Consider the following 24,684-nt stretch of genomic DNA (forward strand, 5'->3'; position numbering starts at 1 on the left):
TGCCTACCACATGCCGGGTCCTGGGGTGCCCCGTCCTCATGGAGCCAGCCTCTCCTGGGTGACATGTGCAGTGATCAAGGTCAGTGGCTCTGGGAGCAGTGGCAGCGAGGCGTGAGCCCCCAGAGCCAGTGATGGCCCAGCTGGGCCTTGAATAGAAAGTGACTGGGTAGACCAGGCATGGTGGCTCACACCTGTAACCCCAGCACTTTGGGAGGCCCAGGTGGGCAGATCATTTGAGGTCAGGAGTTTGAGACTAGCCTGACCAACATGGTGAAACCCCGTCTCTACTAAAAAAAAAAAAATACAAAAATTAGCCAGGCGTGGTGGTGGGTGCCTGTAGTCCCAGCTAGTCTGAAGGCTGAGACAAGAGAATCACTTGAACCTGGGAGGCAGAGGTCGCAGCAAGCCAAGTTCATGCCACTGCACTCCAGCCTGGGTGACGGAGCAAGACTCCTTAAAAAATAAAAGAAAGAAAGTGGCTGGGTAAAAATGGGAGGTGCTCTGGGTGGGGGACACTGAGGCTTGAGGAAGGATGGGAATCTGAGGAGCTGCCAATGTCTGTGTGGCTGGGGTGTTGGGTGCCTTGAGGGGGCAGCAGGTCAGATGGTGAGGGGTAGAATTAAGTTAGGAGTCTGGCAAGCTGTGCTAAGGATGTTGAGCTCCGCTTCAGCAGAGGGTACGTGGGTGACAAGAGAGGGCTCTTGGGTGCACTATGGAGATGAAATGGGAGGAAGAGGATTGGAGGGTGGGGAGACTCCTGAGGCCAGGAATGATGACAGAAACAGAGGAGACACCAGAAAGAGGGCAAAGGCGACGCTGTACCTGGCTGCGTAGAAGGAAGAAGAGGGAAGGTGGGGGATGAAACTGGCAGCTTTCTGGTATAGGTGATAGGGAAGGTGGTGTCACCATGTGGATTAGACACCAGGTAGAGGGACCCTGTGTATGTGTCCTTAGGATTAACCAAATAAATGTGTTGATGATGTGAACACATATTGTAATTATGTGTTTCCCTCACTCCCAATTAACCTACAAATTCAGTGCAATTCCAGTTTAAAACCCCAATACAAAATTCTGTGGAATTGCCAGGCATGGTGGCTCATGCCTGTAATCCCAGCACTTTGGGAGGCTGAGGTGGGTGGATCACTTGAGTTCAGGAGATCGAGACCAGCCTGGCCAACATGGTGAAACCCTGTCTCTACTAAAAACACCCAAATTAGCTGGGTGTGGTGGTGTGCCTCTGTAATCCCAGCTACTCAGGAGGCTGAGGCACAAGACTTGCTTGAACCCCGGAGGTGGAGATTGCAGTGAGATGAGATCACGCTACTGCACTCCAGCCTGGGCAACACAGCGAGACTCTGTCTCATAAAAAATAAAATTGTGGAATTTGTCATAATCATTCTAAAATTTACATGGAAGAATTAAGGCCCAAGAATAGTTATGATAATTCTAAAAAAGAGAAAAGGTTGATATTTCCTCTATCAGATATCAAGCCATATTCGGAAGCCATACTAAGTGTTAAAAGTCTCGCACTGCCTCGAAGATAAATATGTTAGCAGAACAGATGAGATTGCTGTTCTCATTCCCTTATTAACTGTTTGCCCTACACCGGCAGAGTTGAGTCTTTGTGATTGAGACTATGTAGCCGGCAAAGCCTAAAATTTTACTATTTGACTTTTAATAAAAAAGTCTGCTAAGCACCAGCCTACACGTAGACCCACACATTTATGGGAACTTGGTGATGGATGGGGATGGTATTACACACTAGAAGACTCAAGTATTTGTTTTCTTATGGGAAGAAAATTAAAATCAGATGCTAACCTCATCCTGTAAAGAAACAAATTTCCACATGGATACAAGATCTAGATCTGAAAAGCAGAACTTTATAACCTTAAGAAGGTCATTGATAATAACGTCTTTATCATCTCAGGGTAGAGAAAGACTTCTTAGACAAGGCACAAAAGCACAGCTCATAAAGGAAAAGATGGTTCTGTGATGACTACTACACACATACAAGCACGCACACATGCACACACACATACACACGATCTACATTGCAAGAGACATCATAAACCAAGTTAACAAATAAGGTCAGGGTGGAAGAAGACAGGTGAGGAAGCGGTGCCCAGAACATGCCAAGAAGTCCTACATGTGAATTTTCTTGGCAAAGGACAAATAAAACAAGTAGAGAAAAGGTGAAGACCACGAGATTCAGAGAAGAGAGATCATCAATGAACAAAAATAAATGAAAAATGCTTATAACGTCAAACAAAAGTGCTAAACTGCTTCACAGGTACCCAACTGACAAAACTCACAAAGTGAGATGGTTTATCCTGAGTGTTGGGAAGTGAAGAAGCTGGAAAACTCGCACTCAGCGGGCAGGAGAGTGAGTGGGCATGGTCACTGCTCTCTTTATGGCAACATGAGATAAAATCAAAGACGTGTGTGCTCTGCGACCCAGACCTGTGTTTTTATCACGTGCCCCAGAGCATTTCTCAGAGATGTGCACAAGGGCATTGCTGGCAGCATTGTTAGTGGTATGAAGACTAAGAAACCACCAGATAGCCTTGAGCATGAGACTGGACTCATAAATTTCAATATAGTCAGGTATTGGACTACTACACAGCAGTTATGGCAACATGGATCTATCTTGAAAAATTAATGCTGATGGAAGAAGCAGGTTGAGAAATAAGCTGTGATAGCATTTATGTAAATTACAACTCACAAAGCAATGTGTCTGTTGTATATCTGCATCTATGACTAATCTATCTATCTGTGTATCTATCTGTCCTACCTATCTCTTTCCATTCATCTTAGCTATCATTTATCTTTCTGTTTATCTATCAATCTTTCCATTATCTTATCATCAATCTAATCTTTCTATCCTTCTGTCTGTATCTATCTCTTTTTATCTAACTATCATCTTTCTGTCTATCCTTTCTATCATCTATCTTTTCATCTATCTATCATTTTTCTGTTTATCTATCCTTTCTATTTATCTATTATCTATCATCTATCTATCTATCTATCTATATCTTTTTTATCTAACTATCATCTTTCTCTCTATCCTTTCTATCCATCTATCACCTATCATCCATCTATCTTTTATCCAATTATCATCTTTCTGTTTATCTATCCACCCTATTTATCTACTATCTATCTATTTATCTAGCTATCTATCATCTATCTATCCATCTTTTAACCTATCATCTTTCCATCTGTTTATCTATCCTTTCTATTTATCTATTATCTATCTACATATCTATTTTTTATCTAACTACCTATCATCTTTCTGTCTATTCTATCTATCTATCTTCATCGTCAGTCGTTTCAATCTACCTATCTATCTATCCATCCATCGGTATAAAGTTGGGACTAGATATATCTCTTCACCAAAAGAAAATTAAAATATTTATGAAAATATAAGAATGTTTGTGGGGAGAGGCGTTTCAATGAAATCTGTGAAGTTCTGTTTCTTTTATGAAAAATGAATTTCAGCACAATTAAGAACATATTTTCATTTGCTAATCATGGATGCCAGGCACATAGATGTTTATTCCATTATGTTGTTTTGGATTTCTGAAATTAGCAAAAAGGAAGAGAACCATGATGCAGGCAGAGGAGGCATAGTCCCTCATGGGGCCTGAACTCCCAGCTCTCAGACCTGGCACCTATGGAGTTTGAGAGAGGCTGGAGCTTGGATGCCACTTGTGCACGTGGGCACCTTTCCTATCTCTGAAATATACCACACTGCAGCTAACTTTAGGAAACTTGAAGAAGATATCTGGGGAGACCAGGTTGACTTCAGAAAATGAGGAGGAAACCAGGCAGGAGGGCCCATTGGAGTGAGGAGAGGGGTCCTCTGTGGGCTGTGTGTCCTCTATGTGCCTCTGGCCCATGCCTCTCCTCACTCCCACCTCCCAAACTCCCCTATGTCCTTCAGTGGAAATCAGTGTCACCTCTTCTAGGAAGCCTTCCAGGACCCCTGTGCACAGCTCCAGCTCTGCCTTCCCTGCACTGCACTGCTGTACTGAGGTCTCTTAAAGTGGAGGGATGGGAGCTCTGCATCCTCCAGACTTTGCACAATGTCAGGCTCACAACATAGCTGGTTTGGGGGGTGTGAATAGAGATGGGTAGGGGTTTGGGTTCAGGATGGCTGAAGGTGCAAAGCCATTGCAATCAGCAAACAGTCTATGGGGGCATCACACAAGACTCCTTCCTGGCTATAGGATAGAAAACTCAATCAGTGCCTCCAAAGGAATATATCAGGTCCCTAAACTGCAAAGTCTATCTGGCCTCAGGCTCATCTGGATAAGGGGCTCCATTGCCATCTGGATCAGGTTAATTTCCCTCTCCTTATCTCTCCTTTTCTCCCTCCCTCCACCTCTGGATTTCCTTTCCTGTGTGTGGGAGCCATTTTCAGTTGCTTCCCTGGATAGAGAACAGAAGTGACTGCGGCAGACACAGATCGCTTCTGTCCAGCAGGACAGAGCAAGGTCCTCTCTGTCCCGGCTGCTCCAGCGAGGTCCTGGGGTTAGCATTGCTTGTCTCTGATGTGTTCCATGTCCATCCCTTCACCAGCCCTCGCAGAGGTGGGAGTTGATGGTGGTTTAAGCCTAGATCTAGAACTAGGGGTGGGATCAGCCCCATCCTGAACAAGGCACTGAGATTGGGGGTGAGAGGGTGGTTTCTGGGGAAGCTTTGGATGACTGGATACTGAGAGAAAGCCAATGCTTGCTGACTGCAGAGGGACTGAGTTGACTTACATTTGGAATGGAGGAGCAAGGACGTGCTGCTCTCTGAGTTCCTGACATCACCTCGCCTCTCCAGAGGTTCTCAACTGAGGTATGGGACGAGGGAAGGCTGAGACTCTAGCACCTCCTCCCTGAGGTGCACATCAGACAGCTGGCTGTGAGTCAGCTACCAGCCCTCAGCTCTTCCTCTCTGCTGGGTTCTACAAGGGCAGTGTTTCTGGCTCCTGTCCCAGGAACTATGGGTAAAATGTTTTAAGGAATCATAAACTAAACATTGGATTTTCAGAGTTCAGAAGTCATTCTTGACACTGTTGGAAAGGTGTGGTTGTCCAATTATTAAGCTGTTGATTTTGCATTGCAGAGAGGACAGCACTGCCCTTTACATTTGGTTATAAATCGGAGGCATTTGCTCATCTCTGTGGGCCTTGGCTAAACATTAATAAAAGAAACCGGATGGATGTGACCGACGCCTCCGCTCAGCCGACGGTGGAAACTGGGAGTGATGTGAGGTTTTACAGAAGAGTTTCTGTAACGCTTTGAGTTGTTTCACAGGATAAAACTATTAATAGGGTTGTTAAAATTGGAAATAAATGTTCAGACCACCAGTTGGTGAGGCTGTCCAAATGAGAGCCGCATATGTACCCAGCATCTAGCATTTTCTCAGACGATCAGACCGCACAGAAGGTAGACTTTCTGAAACCTGAGATGGCTTTGGGGAGCGCACAGGACTTTACATGGCTCAAACCCATGATTGCTGACATGAGGTTTAGAGAAAATGGCTTCTAGGGCATTAATAAAAATTACAAGAAAAACAATGACCCCATGGGCTGACAGCCCCTGTGTTCCCTCTCTGTGCTGTGTGCTTTACCTTCATTATCTGTGTTCACTCTCACAACAGCCTCTGAGGCAGTTGTTTCATTACTAGTTCACGCTGCAGGAACCAAAGCTTAGTGAGAAGCCAAGGGCTTAGCTCAAGGTCATGGAGCTAGTAAACTACAGAGCTGTGGTTCAAAGCCAGACCGACTAATTCTAGAACTCACACTTTTAAGCTTTCCTGTGGAAACTGAATGTGAGGATGACTGGTTTAAAATAATACAACATTTGTGAATGCGAATATTAGCCTCCTACCACCCGGGCCCTCCTGCACACAGATTACCTTTTTTGAAATTCAAATCCCTATTTGAAATCCTCTATGGGAAGTCACTAGGAAACACCAGGAGAAGCTGCTTTTGTTAAGTGAGCACCATCCTCAAAAATACGTCGCTTTGACAAGTGAAAGATGTTCTCATTATTAATCATAGCTGGAGTACTCATTGACTGAGTCCCTGTGTGGTGTCGGGCCCCATTTTAATCTACTGCCGGTGACAATTATTTTCTAAGAGTTTCACTCTGGTCCCATGGGGTGCTGTGACTGGGGTTGTCTGCCCGTCCACCAAGATTCTTTCTGCTTCCTCCCAGGCACAGGGGTAGCCCATAGCTCCCAGCACCCCCAGGCATGACCGTGTGACTGCTTTCTACCCAACTCATTGTGGGTAAAAGTCACAGATGTCACATCCACGCTTGGCCTGTGGAAACCTCCCAAACACAATCCTACACCTTTTCCTTCCTTGGAGATCATGGAAGCTGCATGCTGAAGATGGTGGGGCCACAGGATGGACAGAACCTGGTTCTCTGACTCGTCCACCGTTCAGGGACTCTTGGACTTTACTTGAGAAAGAGATAAATGTTTGTTGTGTGAATCTGCTGAGACTTGGGAATATTTGGTTACAGTAGCTCATAGCTAGATGCTACCATATCTCAATGATCATACAACATGTTTTTTCCACCTTTGCACATTTCTGAAATTACTGGACTGGGTTTTACAGTCCTTAGCATCTTAGACTGGCTGTGGGCCTGAAGTGAGATCTAATTTCAAGAGAATGAATTTGTGTTTATTTCTTCCATTTCATAGAGCCACTACCAACATGAAGTCAAAGTGAAATTGTCTACTTTAGGTTTTTTGGACTATACTGGGCAGTGTGAATTCAGATGACAAACTTGCCTGAGTACCAGTTTGGGGTTCAAACTCTCAGAGAAGAATATTTTCTCCCTTCACGTGGCGCCTAGGTTGAGATATGCCAATTTCATTGTCACTTGGTTTGCATGGTGGGTTTATATTTCTCATTTACGCATACACAGGGGGCTCGGCCTTTGTGTCCTGGCTTTATGGGGAGAACTTCTATTAGATACGTTATGTTGTGCATTTTTTTCTGTTTTAGTGGCATTTGAAATGATATCACAGTTTACAACTGATGGCATGTTGAATGCAACAAGACATAGTGTTATTATCTCCAGTTTGCAGATAGAGAATGAAGACCTCTGAGGCACAGAGAGGTGGGGATTAGAGTAGCAATTGTCACAGCTGAGCTAGGGACCTAGCAGTCTGACTTCGGAGTCTGAGCTCCTAAGCACCACACCACTGCAGGGTGGCCCTGGGACCATGCTGGGCCACCAAGTAGAGGACGGGCAGGCTAAAGGTTGAAAATGGCTCTGCCATCTTCAGGAGTTTGAATTTGGGTATGACCCTAAACCTCAGGTGCCTCATCTGTACACTAGAGATTATATGCATTGCTACTTTATAAAGTTGCAATGAGGATTAAATGGGATCACAATGTAAAAAACTGAGAGGTGCATGGAGCAGATTCAGAGATGCTTAGGTTATCCTTCCAACCACGGTGCTCTACTGTCACCCAGTAATCGACAGGGAGTATTTACACAGCATCCACCCTGTTCAAGCCATGGCTTCTCACTTAAGCCTACGATAGTCACAATCATCCTCATTCCACAGATAAGAAACTGGGCTCAGAGATGTCAAGTGACTTGACCAGGCCACACAGGCAGCCAGCAGCAGAACCAGGATTCAAACTCAGGCCTGCCTGACCCTGGAGCCTGAACTGTCTCCTCTCTTCCCTGCCTCACTCACTCTGCTTGCGTCTAGCACATGGCATTCTGTCCATGTTAGTATATATCTTTTGGGAAAGGTCTTGGGAATGGTCCTAGGCCTTCTCCCTGAATGGCCAGAATGGTTCCTCCTGAAAACGTTAAATTCTTTCTCTGGTGCTGGCTGCTAGCTGAGGTCACTGGCTCTGGTGAGAGGGCAGCCGCTTGAAGTTTTTTTAGGACAGAATCTAACCCAGTGTGGACTGTGCACTTTTGGGTGATGATTGCAGTGACCCAGTGCCTCAAATCATGAGCTGTGCTAGTCAGGGAAGGCTTCTTGGAGGAGGGGGCACTCCAGCCAGGTCTGGAGGGATGGCAGATCCTGGGAAAAGGGTGGAAAGGGAATGGAGAGCACTTCAGGCTAAGGGTCCAGTGTGAGCAGAGGGGTGGAGGAAAGAACATGCTTTTGAGGCTAGGGGGAGAGGAGGGAGACTGTGCTAGAGGATAGAGGGACAGCCCCACCTGTGCCACTCACCAGGGGACTCAGTGACTGGAAGACTTGCTGCTCTAGTCTGTGCCTATGGTTTAAAGGCCAGAGGGTGGGGTGGGCTGAGCAGCCTGTTACACCCCAGCCCCAGCCAAGGAGTGGAGGCCCTGGACACACGCCTGTGGCCCTGGTCCCAGCTTCTGCCCACCTTCCCTAGGCCTCACTCACTGAGCAATTTTCTTAGGGCCAGGCCCAATGCCCCATACCTGGATTCTCCCGGTGCCCTGTCCGCTACAGCATGAGGCCAGCACAAGGGAGGAAGGTGTTGGCACATGTCACAAAGATACTGCTGGCTCCTGGGATACCAAGGCTGGTGTTAGGACTTGGCTCTCCCCAGCTCTTGGCTCTTTCTTCTCTCTACTGGCATGGGGAGCCAACAGAGAGAAGAAAGAGCCAAGAGCTCTTCCTTTCCTCCGCATGGGGAGCACCGACAGCTCCCTCCTGGACGGCCTCCGACAGTACTTCCACTTCCAGTTCCCTCCCAGGAGCAGCCTCTACCCACTCAAGCGTGAGTGCCTGCCTCCCGCATACTCCTGGCTGCGGGCTGAGTTGCTGCAATGGCCTGTTATGGCACATGCGTCTGCTCGTGGGAAGGGAGTGGGGATGGGGCATGGGGCAAGGCACGCGAACCACAGGGCCTGAGGAAGGGGCAGGGCAGGTTCTTAAAGGGAAACCATCCACTGTTTCCAAGGATAGAAAGATGGGAGCTGGATGCTGGCAGGCATTGACACCCCCGAGGCTGGACCCCCCGATGCTCTGCCCCCAGTGCCCTGCCCTCCGGGCTCAGGCTGGTCTGGCATTCTCTGCTTCTCCACGTGCAGGAGGAAAAATAGGAGTCATCTGCACTCAGCTCTGAGAAGGGATGGCCTGCTGACAGTACCTTTGCTAGCTCTGGAGATGAGCTGCCCCTGGGGACTGAATCCTGGGCACACCAGCTGGCCTGAGGGCCTGGGAGTGGTTCTCTAGCCCCTGATGACCTGTCCAGGTCTGAGTTTCTGGGAAGCCCTCCTCTGACACTGGGAACTGGCATTAGGTGTGCGGGTGGGCTGGCAGGAGGTGGGCGTGTTCCTGTGACCATAGAGGCCTCTGCTGCACTTCTGCAGGTGCAGGGAGGAACCCAGGATATCTCGGGAACTGCTACAGGCATCTTTCAGTGTAAACACGTGATGTACACACTGAAAGTACACCCTAGGGACTGGGCACGGTGGCTCAAGCCTGTAATCCCAGCACTTTGGGAGGCCGAGATGGGCGGATCACGAGGTCAGGAGATCGAGACCATCCTGGTGAACACGGTGAAACCCCGTCTTTACTAAAAAATACAAAAAACTAGCCAGGCGAGGTGGCGGGCTCCTGTAGTTCCAGCCACTCGGGAGGCTGAGGCAGGAGAATGGCGTGAACCCGGGAGGCGGAGCTTGCAGTGAGCTGAGAGCACGCCACTGCACTCCAGCCCGGGCGACAGAGCGAGACTCCGTCTCAAAAAAAAAAAAACAAAACAAAACAAAAAAAAACCAGTACACCCTAAATGCCAAAGGTGGTCCCACTGCTGACAAACAGTGTGTTTAACCAACACAGAGATTTTCCTTGGATTCCTATGAGAAGAATGCCGAGCAAAAGTGAAATGTGTTTTTAACCTTGATTTTCAAATGCAGGCTTCTCTGGCTAAGTGACCTTGCTGTCCTGAGACACAAACAATTCTCAGAACCAAGAACATGTGTTCAGGACCTAACATAGGGCAGGCATATCCCTGGAGGAATCAGGGCCACGGGACATTGTGCGACTTGGCAGATGGGTCACAGAAGGGCAGCTGAGACCATCTATTCATGTGAGAAAGGCCGCTGAGGGGCTGCTGGTCCACTGAACCACCCTTGAGTGCAAGAGGATGGCTGTGGGACCTCCGTGTGACAAGAGCTCATCTGGGTAGGAAGGTGGATGCCACTGGGAACGTGCACTTTGCAGACCGTGCAGAAGACACCCACAGTTGTCCTTTTTCAAACTTGTATAAATTTTGGGGCACAAGTGTAATTTTATTACATGGATATAATGCATAGTGGTGCCGTCTGAGCCTTTAGTGTAGCCACTGCTGGAATAATGTATGTGGTGCCTAACTTCTCCTGCCTCACCCCCTCCAACCTCCCCACCCTTGGGCATCTCCAGAGTCTCATTCCACACTCTATGTCCATGTGTACACGTTATTGAGCTCCCACTGATAAGTGAGAATGTGTGGTATTTATCTTTTTGTGTCTGAGTTATTTCACTTAGGAGAACGGCCTCCAGTTCCATCCTTGTTGCTGCAGAAGACATGATTTCATTCATCTTTATGGCCGAGTAGTATTCCCTGGTGCATATGACCACATTTTCTTCGTCTGGTCGTCGGTTGGTGGACACCCGAGTTGATTTCATGTCTTTGCTATTGTGAATGGTGCTGCGAGGAACATACGTGGGCAGGTATTCATTTGATGCAGTGATGTCTTTACCTTTGGGGAGATGGCAGGTGCAGTTCTCCTCAATGCCTCTGTGCATCCAGCTCATTGAGGGGGTGACGTTTTAGTGAATGATACAGCACTGAGTGTGACAAGGCCTCAGTGTGGAAAGGGGGCTGGTGGTGCGAGCAGGACCAGGAGCCCCGTGTGGCTGGAACACACTGTGGAGGGGAGGGCAGCATGAACGAGGCCGGGGAGGGCCTGGGTTGCATGGTCATGTGGGCCATGGAGGAGAAGTTGGACTTGATTCCTGAGGAGTGAGAAGCCAGTTTAGGGACTGAAGCAGGAAGTGCCATGATCTGGTTTACATTTTACAGACAAGCCTGGTGCTGCTGGGAGAATGACTTGACAAGGAGTGAGTAGGGGAGCCCCAAGTACCACCCAGACCAGGATTGGCATCGAGCGAGTGGCAGTGGAGACAGCATGAGATTTGTTGATTCAAGACCTCCTTTGATGTATTTTGGAGGTTAAATCAACAGGACGTATGGATGGTTTATATTCAGGGCTGAGCAAAAGGGAGCTGTCAAGGCTGTGCCATTCCTAGATTTCCGATTCTGACAAGGAGTTGTGATTGACTCAAGTGCGGGAGACTCAAGTCCCTTATATGATGCATTGTGGGCTCTCAAGCAAGCAGTGGAGAAGGAAAGTGTGAGTCTCCTAGGGAAAGAACTCTGCCCTGGGATCTGTGTTTAAGATGTGTTAGCAAATAGATGCCATTTAAAGCCGTGGAACTGATATAAATATTTAGCAAGATAGGTTCAAGACCTGTCCTGAGAAGAAACCAACATTTAGAGGAGGCCGGGTGAGGAGAAACTCACAGAGCAGAGAGAGAGAGGGAAGGAAGCCCCACAGAATGAGGTATTGCAGAAGCTGAGGCCGGGCTAGATCGAGGCGGGGGCGGTAGCTGGGGCTAGTGCTGCTCAGAGATTGGGAAACATGAGAATGACCACTGGATTTGGAAACAGGAGGCTGTGCTGGTATGAGTGGTAGGGACTAGCCTAGACTGGGCAATTGAAGATTGTATGAGAGGTAAGGAAGCAGGGCAACGTGTGCAGACCACCCGCTCTGGGCACATTGCTTCCCAGTTCCCTTGCAGTTAGATGAGGTCACATTCCTAATTCTGGCCAGTGAAAAGTGAGCGAAGTGCTGTGTGTCATTCTGGGCTGATCCAGTGAAAACACCCTGGACGCCCTTCCTGCTTCCCCCTTCTGCTGAGGAGGCTGCTGGTTCCAGATGAAGTAGCTATGACATGGTGGAGCCTCTATCTGCTTCGATCCCAAGTGACTGTGTGGAGCAGAGTCTTCTTCCCTGCAGCTGACAGGCACAGGGAGCCTCCTCTTTCCCCCGGGTCCATGTCTCTCTGCCTTGTCCTCCATAGCTTTAGTGACTGGATGGGCCAGGAGCCCTCAGGCAGGTAGAATGACCTCCATGCTTCTTGGCTTGCCCTTCTGGGATTCTACTGGGAGTGAGAGAAGGAAGAGAACATACAAGATAATTGCACTCTTCTTCTCTTTTTATGATTGTGGTGTTCATGCCGCTGTGTTTCTCCCAGGCCCTCCTCATCCATCAGCAGCCAGGCATCTCTCAAATCAAATATCTTACAGGCCCTCCCAGGAACAGATCCTGCCACAGCGTGAGTGCTGCCGGCTCTCCATCACCGGGAGGGCCGTCCATCCATCAGCTGAGGGGTTGTTATTAATGATAAGCAGAAAATATCTACTTGGCTGCTCCATCGTTGTTATTGCCCTTAACTATGACTTAAAGAAGAAACATAGTCAATACGCTGAATCTATGGTTTTCTCTGAGCATTTTGGTAACAATTCATTTTAAGTAGTAAGCAATATCTGAGGACTGGCTAGAGTAAGTCTGCAGTTTAGTACAACCAGATCTCCAATCTGAAGAGCAAAGTAGAAATGCAGGTTTTCCCTTTTTATATCGTTGTCAACATGCAGAAGGATTGCATCGGGGAGACCTGCTGCCCGTCTCTACACCGTCCGCTCCAGGTTGCACCAGACCCTGGGATTGACTTGGTCCCATCAGTAAAATGGTGGCCTTCTGCCTTTCTGATCCCAGCCATTAGTGGGCTGTTGGCAGTGACAGCCTAAACACCCCTGGTTCTCAACACCGAGCCAGCAAATCTGTTTCATTATTCATACTTCGGAGTGCTCAGCTTTGGTTTGAGTAGTCCTTATGCACCAGCCGTTCTTGGAGGCAGCCCTGAACTCTGCAGTCACTCAGGAGTGCTCCTCAGGTCACTGGCCCACTAGCCCCTGTCTGGCCATGTCCTGGGTAGGAGATCAGTCAGCCCTAGCGCCTGCAGGATGGGGATCTCCAGTGGGTTAGGTTAACTTTATCTAATTGTCTTTGTTAAACTATAACTTTTTTTCTTTTTTCTTTTTCTTTCTTTTTTTTTTTTTTTTTTTGAAAGAAGAGCTTTGTTTTTCATAAACAGGGTGGCCATTCTGACAGGCTGGGAAGTGTAGCCTCTGATCAGAAGCCAGTAACAGACACTTTCGGGGAGGGGTAAAGGGAACAGGAATTTGTGTTGAGTTGAATGGCTGAATATACATAGTCAATAAACTGCAGGAGGAGTCATGAAGATTTAGGAGAGGTGAAACATGCACATGCACAAGTGAACTGCACGCCCCTTTATGGGCCTCCTGTACCAAAAATGGTGGTGTTAGCATGACCCAAGGTAGAACTTTTGGCCCTCTGATGTCAAAAGGTGAAGCAGAGGACACCAAAACCCTCACTGTGCATCCTCCGTGGACGAGGCAGAGCCATCCCATGGTCAGTGGTCTCTTATCAGGCAAAAACGAGGAGCAACGTCAAGCAGTAGGTTGATCGCAGCAGTGGACTGTGTTGGAAGGGTAGGTTTGTGTTTAGCCCTTAGTAAAGAAAGCCTAGTGGTGGTTAGCAAGGGAAGGGAATAACAAGACTTGTCTGATGCTGCCTGTCCCATCATGGCTGAGAACTCAATGTTCCAGGTTACTCTGGGGTCCCCTTGGCCAAGAGGGAGTCTGTTTAGTCAGTGGTGGGCTTAACATCTTCTATTTTGAACTATAAATTTTCTTATTCTTTTTAAATACAAAGCACAGAAGCACACTTTGGCCTGGTTTTCATAGAACTCTCACACATTTTGGCCTTTGTGAACATCACCAGGTTTTAGAAATTCAAGAAGGAACTCTACCATGAATGCTTTGCTGAGTCATTCTTTTTAATTCAGGAAATGTTTCAATGGTTCCTATGTGCATTTTTGAGTGATTTCTTGAGTAGGGTTATGTTGTAACAAAATGCTCTTGGTGACCTCTTCTGAGAGATGGCGGGAGTGGTGGGGTGGGGTGCAATGACTTTCCAGGACAAGCTCCATACGGTAGTGGATTGTCCTGCAGACAAAGACATCCTGACATTAGCATCACCTTGCAATGGTGCAGCCTGACGAGTCACATACAAGTATTTTTCATCCTTCAAGGTCCTCTGACATTTGATATCCACAGCATCATCCCCCGAGGTAGATAAGATTGAAGGTTTTCACAGGATGATGGGGAAAGCTGAGGACCAGAGTTGTTCAGTTCTTGCTGAAATCCCATACCTCTTAAGTGACATGGAGAACTAGAGCTGGGGTGGCACCTTCCTCTCCATTGTGCAGACCAACAAAACAGAGCAAACCAGACTTCAACTTTGGGGCCATCTGGGGCAAGGGCCTCAGCAGACACTGTTAAGGCCCTGTCCAAGTCACTGTGGATCACTCTTGCCAGCTCTGTGCCCCCATCCTGCAGTGGCCATGTGCTTTGCTCTAAGTGGCCTGCACCAACAGCCTCCTGAGGACTTCCCTTCCCACTGGAGGCTTGAGCTGCAAGCATGAAGGAGCCTTGGGTCTCTGGCGGCTTGCCCTTCTTCCTGCGGGGGTGTGAAAACCCAGTTCCTCTGACTCAGGCTGGGCAGACTGGGAGATGCAGCTGATATTCTAGACCCTCCCCACGGGGTCTGGCTGAGGCTGGAGACCTACGTGAAATAGCACCTTGCCGAGCTTCTTCCCCTCTCCTGCCCTCTTTTCCCTACTGGGTTCTCCTGTCTTGATAAATCACCTGCCCACAAATCACCACCTCAGGGGCAGTGTCTGGGAGACCCTGACCGAAGGTGAGCCTTGTGCTTGTCTGGGTACAATGTGGCCCACCAGGTTGCTGACAATGCCAGGTCTTCAATCATAGCCTCCTAGCTGGAGAGTTGCTGTGCTGGCTTCCAATATCATGTCCAGTTGATTGGAAAATATTGCTATTGGCTTCTAAAATGCGAGGCCACCTGGGATCTGTGCACATCACACTTTCTCCTCCTAGTTCTAGTTTTCCATCTAAGAGCACAATCTCCAGATTCCTGAGTCCTCCTGAGTAACACAGACTCCTGCACGTATCAGGCAAAGGGAGGGTATGGTGGCATGCCCCAGCTCACATATTCTTTCTTGAATCTACGACTCTGCTGATCACCTCTCTAAAAGCAGGGCTGAGCTTCAGTGCATGAGGCCAGCTCACGCTGGACAGCTTGCAGGGGACAGGTGGCCGATTTGTCAGTAAGTACACAGGATGCTCTCCGGAAGCCTCTCCACACCCATGCTAGCTGGGTCTAGGTCTGCAGGGCTGTACTGACCAGGCTCCCTCGACCTCTGCTTCCAGCTCGGTCAGTCAATGGGGGTGGGACTGGTGGGATGGAAGAAAGAGATCGGGATATTCACCTGCCCTCCTCCCTCCCTGCTAGGCTAAAAGTGGCAAGGGTTAGGCTCCTCTCTGAAATCCCCAGCTCCTTCCTGTGGCCTCTTCCACAGCAGCACTGTCCCTTGTGGGCTCAGGAAGTAGTGATGTGCACAGCCATAGCCTTGGGTTTACCGCATCCGTCTAGCCCTCTCCATCCGATGTGAGCAGTCCCCTCACTAAACTCTCCTCAATGACTCTGAGTGTGCCTCAGTTTCCCCTAGACCCCTAATGGATAAAGAAGGTGACGCCTGTGTGTCACTGGTGGCCTAGGGAAGACCCCATGAGGGTCTGTGTCTCCAGAAACTCTTCTCTTTCCTTTGCCCACACACTTTCTTCTCTCTCGCTTTCCACCTATTGCTATTTTTTCTCACCATTCAAGCTGATGTTCTGATGTCCCTTTTCCTGGGGGTCTTCCAGGATGTCTCTGGTCAGTTTATGGAGCCTCCAACCAGGCCCCCTCAGGCATTGCTTGGCCAGGTTGGTTGCTGACAACTGGAACACCCTAGAACATTGGCATAATCCGAGGGCAGGGGCCATGTTTGTCATCCCTGGGCTTCCCTGTCCGCCACGGGGCCTGGCTCAGCTACGTTTTTAGTAGCAATAACTGGGTGCCAAATGGGTCTGAATGACAGCTCAGGGTCCTGTGTTCTTCAGGTTTATGGGGGCCACAGTTTCCTCCAACTTCAAATATGCAGACTCAGGCCCCTATTCTGCACGCTGTGAGATGTCTGGTGTCTTCCCAACTTCTCCGAGGATTCCTAAGGGAACACACATCCCTGGAAGCTCAGCCCTGAGATAGGAGGCAGGACTTGACTTTGGAGGCAGGGCTCAGACACTGGACCAAATTGAGGACTAGCTAAATGAGGACTAGCTAAAACAGGGACCAGGCAGAAGCAGTTTCCCATAAGACACACCCACCAGTGTGCCATATCAGTTACCACTGCCATGACAACAGCTGGGAGTGACCGCCCTTTTCTGAGAAATTTCTGCATAATCTACCCCTTAATTTGCTTGTCATTAAAAGTGGGTATAAATATGAGTGCAGCACTGCCTCTGAGCTGCTACTCTGGGCACATTGCTTGTGGGGTAGCCCTGCTTTGCAAGGAGAAGCCCCTCTGTTGCTGCTGTTTACTGTGGTTTCCATAAAACTTGTCTAACACCACCAGCTCCCCCTTGAATTCTTTCCTGGGTGAAGCCAAGAGCCCTCCTGGACTGAGCTCCAGTTTTGGAACTCACCTACCTACTTCAGCCCCACTGAGTTCTTATCCCCCACTCTCTTCCCATGGCTGCTATCTTCTCTCTATCTTAAATCACACCCAATGTTCCTCTCTCTTTGTTCCCCAAAGCATAACTAATGAACTGAGTTGATTCATACTGAAGAGTCAGGGACACCAGATAGTTAATATCAGCATGTCACAGAATGCACCAACTTGATGTGTCTGTTTTGTGAGTGATCCCTGCCCTGTGGCCCCCTGACCACCCCTCTACAGGGAGTATCTCCTGACTGCCTTCCTTCCAAGGTCCGACCCACTCCTGCCAGTTGAACTTTGTGTCACAAGCTCCATCAGTTCTGTTCTTCCCATCACAAGGCTCCTTCAAACAAACAAGACAAAAACTCCAATCACTATGGAGCAGAGTGCTCTCTCTCCTTCCCACTGTGCCCTGGGGCCTGTATTTTCACACACACAAAGAGATCCTCTGAAGTCTTTTTCTAAACAAAAAGGCCACCTACCCCTAAGAAGAACGTGGCCTCTGCCTGACAGTACTGCAGCCATTGCAGTCAATTTTTGTTTTAAATAACAGCATCTTTTCTTCTTGTCACTCAATTATAACTTAGGCTGCTGAGCTGGGGCCCCCGGAGTCACTTGTCTATTCCAAACTTTCCTAGGAGTCATTGAGGCTGGGCACTCTTTTTCACTATGACTTCTGCTCTCATTTGGTGCTTAGCACACTGCTGGGCACAGGTGCTGCTGCAAATGGCTCTCGTGCTCTGTGCCACATCCTGGGCCCTCTTGACATCAGCACTGCAGTGAGCAGTGCCAGGCCCATCACCAGGGTCTCACCTCTGGCAGGCAGCCTGCAACCTTTGCTTTTTTGATTTGGAGCTTTCTTTGAGCTGTGGGAGTCTAATCAGCCATGCAGAGGCACAGTCTGGAAGAGCAGAAGGGTTATTACACTCAGGGACGAACCCTCTACCAACACGGGATATTGTGGGGATCAACGCCCAACTTCCAGTCCTTCAGAGGGGCAGTTCTGAGCTCCATGCTCCCCTGCTCTCCAGAGTGCTCGAAGAATTCCACAACACTGCATTGGCCCTGCAGATTGGGCCCCCATTTCCCACAGGGCTGCACCCTGTCACTGGCTTCCTCCTGCTCCCTTGCTCCTGTTCCCTGGGGTCACCTCCCAAAACAATGACTTGCACCCAAGTCACTGTTCAGGGTCTGCTTTAAGAGACACCCTACCTAGGACAGGAATTCAGCAGCTGTGTGTTTAGTATCGTCAGTGATAACTCGTGGGACCGGGCTGGGGTCTGCCGGCTGCCTGTTGGTGTGGAGCCGCTCTTCAGAGCTTTGCTGACAATCCCCTGCCTTCCTTACCCCTGTTTTTGTGGGGACAAGTGGCCAGTGCGACGGATCTGCTCTCTCACATCTGGGATGTGATGTTAGACGTCTCAACTTCAGAAAGCTAGACACACCTGGGGAAAGTCTTTTGCCAGCCTGAAAAGCCATAAAGTCCTTGCTGTGTGACAAGGAGCAAATGACTTCAGTGTCATATTACTGACCCAAACTCCAGAAGAACCAGGGTCTGAGGTGTCTCATCTTTTCAGGACGAACTGTTAAGAGCTGCATTACTCATTGCTATTGCCTGGTGCTTGTCTGATTAGGAGCGGCAGAGGAAAGTCAATGTTTTGACAAGTTGAGGAAGGCCTAGAGCCAGAATGGCTGTAAAATTCTGCCAATGGGTGCCCTAAGAATTCCACAACACTGCATTTGACACCTAATTTCCCCCGGAATGAGCTGTCTGTTGGAGCTGGGGACCTGCTGGAGTCATAAATCCTACCAGGAAAGTGGCTCTGCATCTGTCCATCTGATGCCTTTAAAACAGTGAAACTCCTCTTTGTCCAGTCTCCGGAGATTCCCGTGGCAATCTGATTCCCTGCTGAAGCTGTCACATCTGGGAACCTTCCTCTACTTTCCCTGGATTTCATCTCTCACACCCTAGAGCAGCCATGGCTAGGTGGTCTCAGGATCTCCAGATCTGGCCACCACATTGAATCTGAACATTGCAGTTCTTAGCAAATATCAGCCGCTGCATACCCGGCATGCATCGACTCTAATCTTTATACCCAGTCCTGGGAGGTGGGCATTGCTAGACACAATGTATGGTTGGGGAAAATGAGACTCAGAGTGGGTGAGTGGTTTGTCTGAGATTACACAGCCAGTAGTACTCAGTGAAGCTTCTAGGCAGTCCCAGGCCACTGACTCCACATCCAGTGTTTCCTCCATCAGAACATATTTTCTTGGAGGAGATGGTGCTTGTAGTGACTGATAGAAGATGAAGTGAGTGACGTGGATGTGCAGGCATTTGTTAAGTTCTGCTCATGGGTAGAGACACTACATCCACCGAGACATGAACTCCCCTAGGGTGCAGGCGCTTGTTCATTTGGGACTGACTAGAATGTATGAGGCTGCAGCACCTTGGCCCTGACCTGGGCTGTCTGTCTGCCTCCCTATCCCATGAGCAGCTGGTGTTGTCCTGGACACTAGACAATGGTATTTTGATTATTTTTTGTTTTGTTGTTATTGTTTTAGAGACAGGGTTGGCCACGCTAGAGTGCAGTGATGCAATAATAGCTCATACAACCTCAGCCTCCTGGGTTGAGAGGCAAGTGATCCTCTTGTCTCACCCTCTCAAGTAGCTGGGACTACAGCTGCATGTCACCATGCCGAGTCATTTTTAAAACTTTTTGTAGAAATGGGGTCTTGCTATGTTGCCCAGGCTGGTCTCCAAATTTTGGGCTCAAGTCATCCTCCTCCGTCAGCCTCCCAAAGTGCTGGGATGACAGACATGAGCCACCGTGCTGCGTAAGTATTCTGGTTTTTATCAGCTTCCAGGGTTAGCCCTGGGAGAGACACATATTTGGGGTCTGGTGCCGTATAGCTGAAGGATGTCACCAGGAACAAGGGCCCCTGAGCTGAGGACTGGAATTTGGTCCAATCATGGTGACTCCAATGGAAAGAGACTCCCGTTTTCCCATCTCACAGGCCTTGCCAGGCAGCCAGTTAGACCCACAACGTCATTTGGAAGCTGTCACCTAGGCAACCGAAGGTGTGAATTTCCTCTCCTGTAGCACACATCTTAGACCAGCCTTCCCTCCTCCACGAGGAAGCAGGCATGTTTCTTAGTGTTGGTGCTTGGAGGAGGGACATGTGTTGGGGCCATGCAGAGCCTCTGCTCTCTTCTCCATGACACTCATTCAGAAACAGATCCTGGGTTGGAAGCTTCATTGCATAACTCACGTTGTGCACAGTCAATGTTTTCCTGTCAAGAGAGGTTGACCATTTGTCTGATCACAGAGGCATTTTTCATACGGTCCTGAATTAATGCAATCCAACTGCTTGTCAGCACCTTCAAGTCTGCATGCCCTCAGACTCCTGCCCTGCAACTTGTCCCCTTGCTCAGCACCCTCTGGCCACGTTGACCTATGTGGCATGGCTCCACCTGCCAAGCCAGTCAGTTCCCAAGTCCACACACAGGGGGCTCCTTCTCTCACTGTGCTCTCTCCTGGGTCCCCTCCTTAATCTCCTCCCTGCCCATTGGTCCCTGTCTAACATTTCCTCCTGTTCCTGGTTCTCTATCCCATGACCATGCCATTTCTTTCCAGCATGACCGCTGTCTGAAATTGTCTTATCTGTGAGTGTATTTCTCCATTGTTTGCTTTGCCTTATTAGAATGCAAATGGCTACATTCAGGGGTGTATCTGCATCCCCAAGCACAGTGCCCCCGGCCCATAGAACATTTGTTACATGAATGAATTCCTAACAGGAAATAAGACCGTAGCTTCCAGAAACTCCATTTGGAATTCACAGTAAGTTGATAATGACTATAAATGATCACTTACCTCATATGGTACAACCGGTCTTCCCTTCGTCACTGTTTCCCTGCTTTCCCTGAGAGCTCTCTCTCCTGCTTTCTTCCTGCCCTCCCTCTCTTTTCTTTCTCCTTGGCCCCTTGCGCTCTCCTTCCTCCTTCCCTTTCTAACTGCCTCCTGGGAAGCAGCTCCTGGTAGGCGGATATGGGAAACTATCCCACCTGGTTTGTCCACAATCACCATCGTCATGATGAAGTCTTTAGAGGGGACCAGAGGGGATGGCGTCCACCCAAGGAGGCCTGGGACAGTCCTGGAGCACAGGACAGCCCCTGGGATTCTCCAAGAGAGCCCATCACTTCTGGGATTCAGCATCACTGGAGCTTGCAGGGTGCTTGTCAAAGTGCGAGTTTCAGGCCAGAGTGCTGGAGATGAACAAACGGGTAAACTCATCACGGGTATAAAACACAGACCAAACAGACTGAGCCCCTCTTGCTCAAATAGGGCCAGTTTCATTTATCTTTAATGGTGTCATGCTTTTCTGGTTCTTACAGGATGCTTCAGTAGAAGGTGGAAATGCTGTCTCCTGAATTTGCTGAATGATGATGTTCCGAGGAGACCTGCACTTAAGAACAGAAGTGACTACTCTTGTCCTAATCTTAAATTCCATCACCTTGGCTGTGACTGCTGAGTGCTGGTAATGAGTGTTGAGAGGCAATCTGAGGATGGTGATTAGGTATTAAACCTGGGCAGGTATTAACTGAGAGGTGTGTGGCCCCTTCGCTCAGCACCACAGGAGAAGATCTCTGCCAGCAAGCTTATCTGGCCATCAGCCAGGGACGGAGCTGCATTGTGGCAAAGTGAAATGTGATTTTAATGATTCTGAGCACAATGGTTTCTGCCTCCAGCATGCTAGATTTGTAGACTCCCATTTTTTTTCCCTTGGGTAGATTCCAGATGTTGTATAACTTGTGCCTTTCTAAGTTACAGCATGGTAGATGGGGACTTGTCTTTGTTATGAGCATGTACAATGTGGGTCGCAGTTAAGCACTGTCAAATAACCTCCTAAAAGATGAGTCTGTGTGGAATAAGGCACTGAAAAAGGAACCCGAGGTTTCAGTCATTTTAAAGTAGTCAGAAGATATGGATCAGAGCTCTGGATTTCTGGGAAGCCTTTTACCCCAAACTCTACCCGCCTCCACCCCCAATTCATGCACATGTGCACGTGCACACACATACACACACACACACACACACACTGCTCTCCCATCTCATGACCCTTAGACTAATCATGCCTACCTATTTGAGGTCTTTCTTACAAAATCAGTTTCCTGAGCTTCTACTGCAGACTTATGAAAATGATACCCAGAGTCTACATGATGAATAAGCCCCGTCGGTAGGGCTGCCAGTTAAAACTCAAGACACCCAGTGAAATTTCCATTTCAGATAAACCACTATCTTGAAGTACAAGTATATTGATGCAATATTTGCGGTATACTTACATAAAATATCATTTACCTGAAAATCAAAATGTTATTTGTGTTTCTATTTGCCTAATCCAGCAACTCTAGTTTTGTAGTCCAGTAAATCAAGAGAATGCTGCAGGCCACAACCCTCCCCAGGAATTCGCAGTGCACCCTGCAGGGGTATCTAATGTCTCTAAGTCCTTGAGGACATAAAAATACTCATAGTCACAGTTGTCTGTCTGAAAAATCAGATTTTCCTGGACATCTACATTTTATCTTGCAATCCTACACGGGGTCCCCTTTTCTGAGGAATACTTAAAGGAGTGCACATTGGAAAACATGGAGTTTTAGAGTTAATATAAGTTAGATAGGGGTAATAAGTCTTCCTGGAGGAGGTGCAATTTTGACAAACAAAAGGGAGGTGAGAAGATGGGCAAACTCCCCTGGAAGAAATCCCTTTGATCTGGGTGGGGCGTAGAGAGGGGCTGGAGAGTTACCGCATTGTCCTGGTGGCCACTGGGTCTCTTCTTGAGGAGCAGGGGTGTCCCCTAGTGGAGTGGTCCTGCCTGAAGTGGGTGGTCAGAAGAGCGCTTGTCAGCGAGCATTGCAGAACCATGAAGAGACCCAGTGGGCAGCTCTTGACCCTCCTTCTAAGAGGAAGCTGACTTTTGTGGGGTGTGGGCAGGACGCCTCAGACTACAGCTCTGCAAGACCTGCTGGAACATGCTGGCATCAGCACCTCCCTCTGAAATGCAACAGGAGCATTGCTTCTGCTTCCTTTTCTCTTCTTTTTCTCCTTCCTTCCTCTCTCATTCTCTCTTCTTCTTTTTTCTTTACTCTCCTTTTTCTTCTTCCTCTTCTTTTGATGGTAATTATTTTTTTGTAAATTGCAGATTTGTTGAGTTATAATTCATGTACCACAAAATTAACTCTTATAAAGTTCAGTGGGTTTTAGTATAATCCCAAGATTGCACCACTATTGCCACTATTTAATTCCAGAACATTTAATTACTCCCAAAAGAAACCCCACATCCATTAGCAAACATTCTGTCCTCCCCACTCATCTGCTTTCTGTCTCTATGGATTTGCCTATTCTGGACATTTCCTATAAATTGTATCATAAACTATGTAGCCTATTGCATCTTCCTTCTTTCACTTAGCTTAATGTTTCTGAAGTTCATTTATGTTGTAATACATATTCGAGCTTTGTTCCATTCTATGGCTGAATCTATCACACAGATGTAGCATAGTTTGTTCATCCATTCATCAATTGAAGGGCATTTGAGTTCTTCCCACTTTTTGGTGATTATGAATGATGCTGCTGTGAATATTCATGTACATGTCTTTGTGTGGATGCATGTTGTTAATTCTCTTGGGTATGTGCCTCAGAGTGGAATTGCTAAGTCACATTAACCCCCTTTTTGAGGAACTCTATATTTATTTAAAGTTAAATCAAAGTTTAACTTTTTGAGGGTCTTCTGTTTTCCAAAGTGGCTGTACCATTTTTCATTCCTACTGGCAATGTATGAGGGTTCTACCTTCTTCACATCCTCACCAACACTTGCTATGATCTGTCTTTTTAATGTTAGCCATCCTTGTGGGTGCAAAATGGATTCTCATTGTGGTTTTGTTTTTTATGTCTCTGATGATGAATTATATAAAGTATCTTTCTTTGTGTTTATTATGGCCATTTAAACTTCTTTGAAGAAATATCTATTCAAATATTTTCCCATTTTTAAATGGATTGCTTGTGTTTTTATTAATATTATTGAGTTGCAGGAATTCTTTATATATTCTGGACATGAGTTCCGTATTAGATACATGATTTACAAATATTTTCTCCCATTCTGTGGGTTGTCTTTTCAGTTTCTCAATGGTGTCTTTATTACCTTTTTTAACTTAAAACTTTACGTTTTTAACTTTCTTAATTTAAGGCTATTTTACTTCACCATGCGGTTGCTTTACCACCAAGCACATTTGGGAATTTTTCTTTTTTCTGAAATTAAGTGGCCAGAAATCCTCAAAGAATAAGTTTCTAAAAGCATATTTAATATTATAACAAAATTCTATGTTTCTTAAATTGAAGAAAACCCAGTGTTTTCTTAATTCAAACAATAAAAATAAATCTTTGCAAAATTGTGTCAGTTTGTAGGCAAACCAAAAAGATGTCATAGTCCATGTGAAGCTTGCCCTCCTGTGGAGGGGCCTGAAATGGGATTTACGCTTTCAAAAGCAGTCATAAGGGTTAACATGGGTGATTAATTTTGCAGTAGAAGATACTCACTACTTTAGCCTCAGGAGATGCAGAGAAAAATCTGTATTTTTAATTATTTGTGATTATTCAGGACTAATGCATTGCTTTTGTTGATTGAGGTGTAGAAATTTGTGCACATGTGTATATATGAATTAGTTTTCCATCCTGTAACCTAAAATTTTTTTAGGCTTTAGTCCTTGGGGGAGAAGATTCTTCTTGTGCCTTGGGGCTAAGTTGTACACTTTGACTTTAACTGCCAAGTTAAACCTCCCATTGACCTCCCATTCCTAGAGCTGATGGATAACAGTTGGCAATGTTCTAAACTATTCCTATTGGCTTCTACAGAAAGCAGCTGGTCCTGGGAGATTCAGAGAGACACTGAGCTTCTTGGGTGCCTGCGGGTTCTTTCCTGGGGAAAGGAAGGGGTAAA

This window comes from Chlorocebus sabaeus, chromosome 6, assembly GCF_047675955.1.
Source record: "Chlorocebus sabaeus isolate Y175 chromosome 6, mChlSab1.0.hap1, whole genome shotgun sequence".
NCBI lineage: Eukaryota > Metazoa > Chordata > Mammalia > Primates > Cercopithecidae > Chlorocebus > Chlorocebus sabaeus.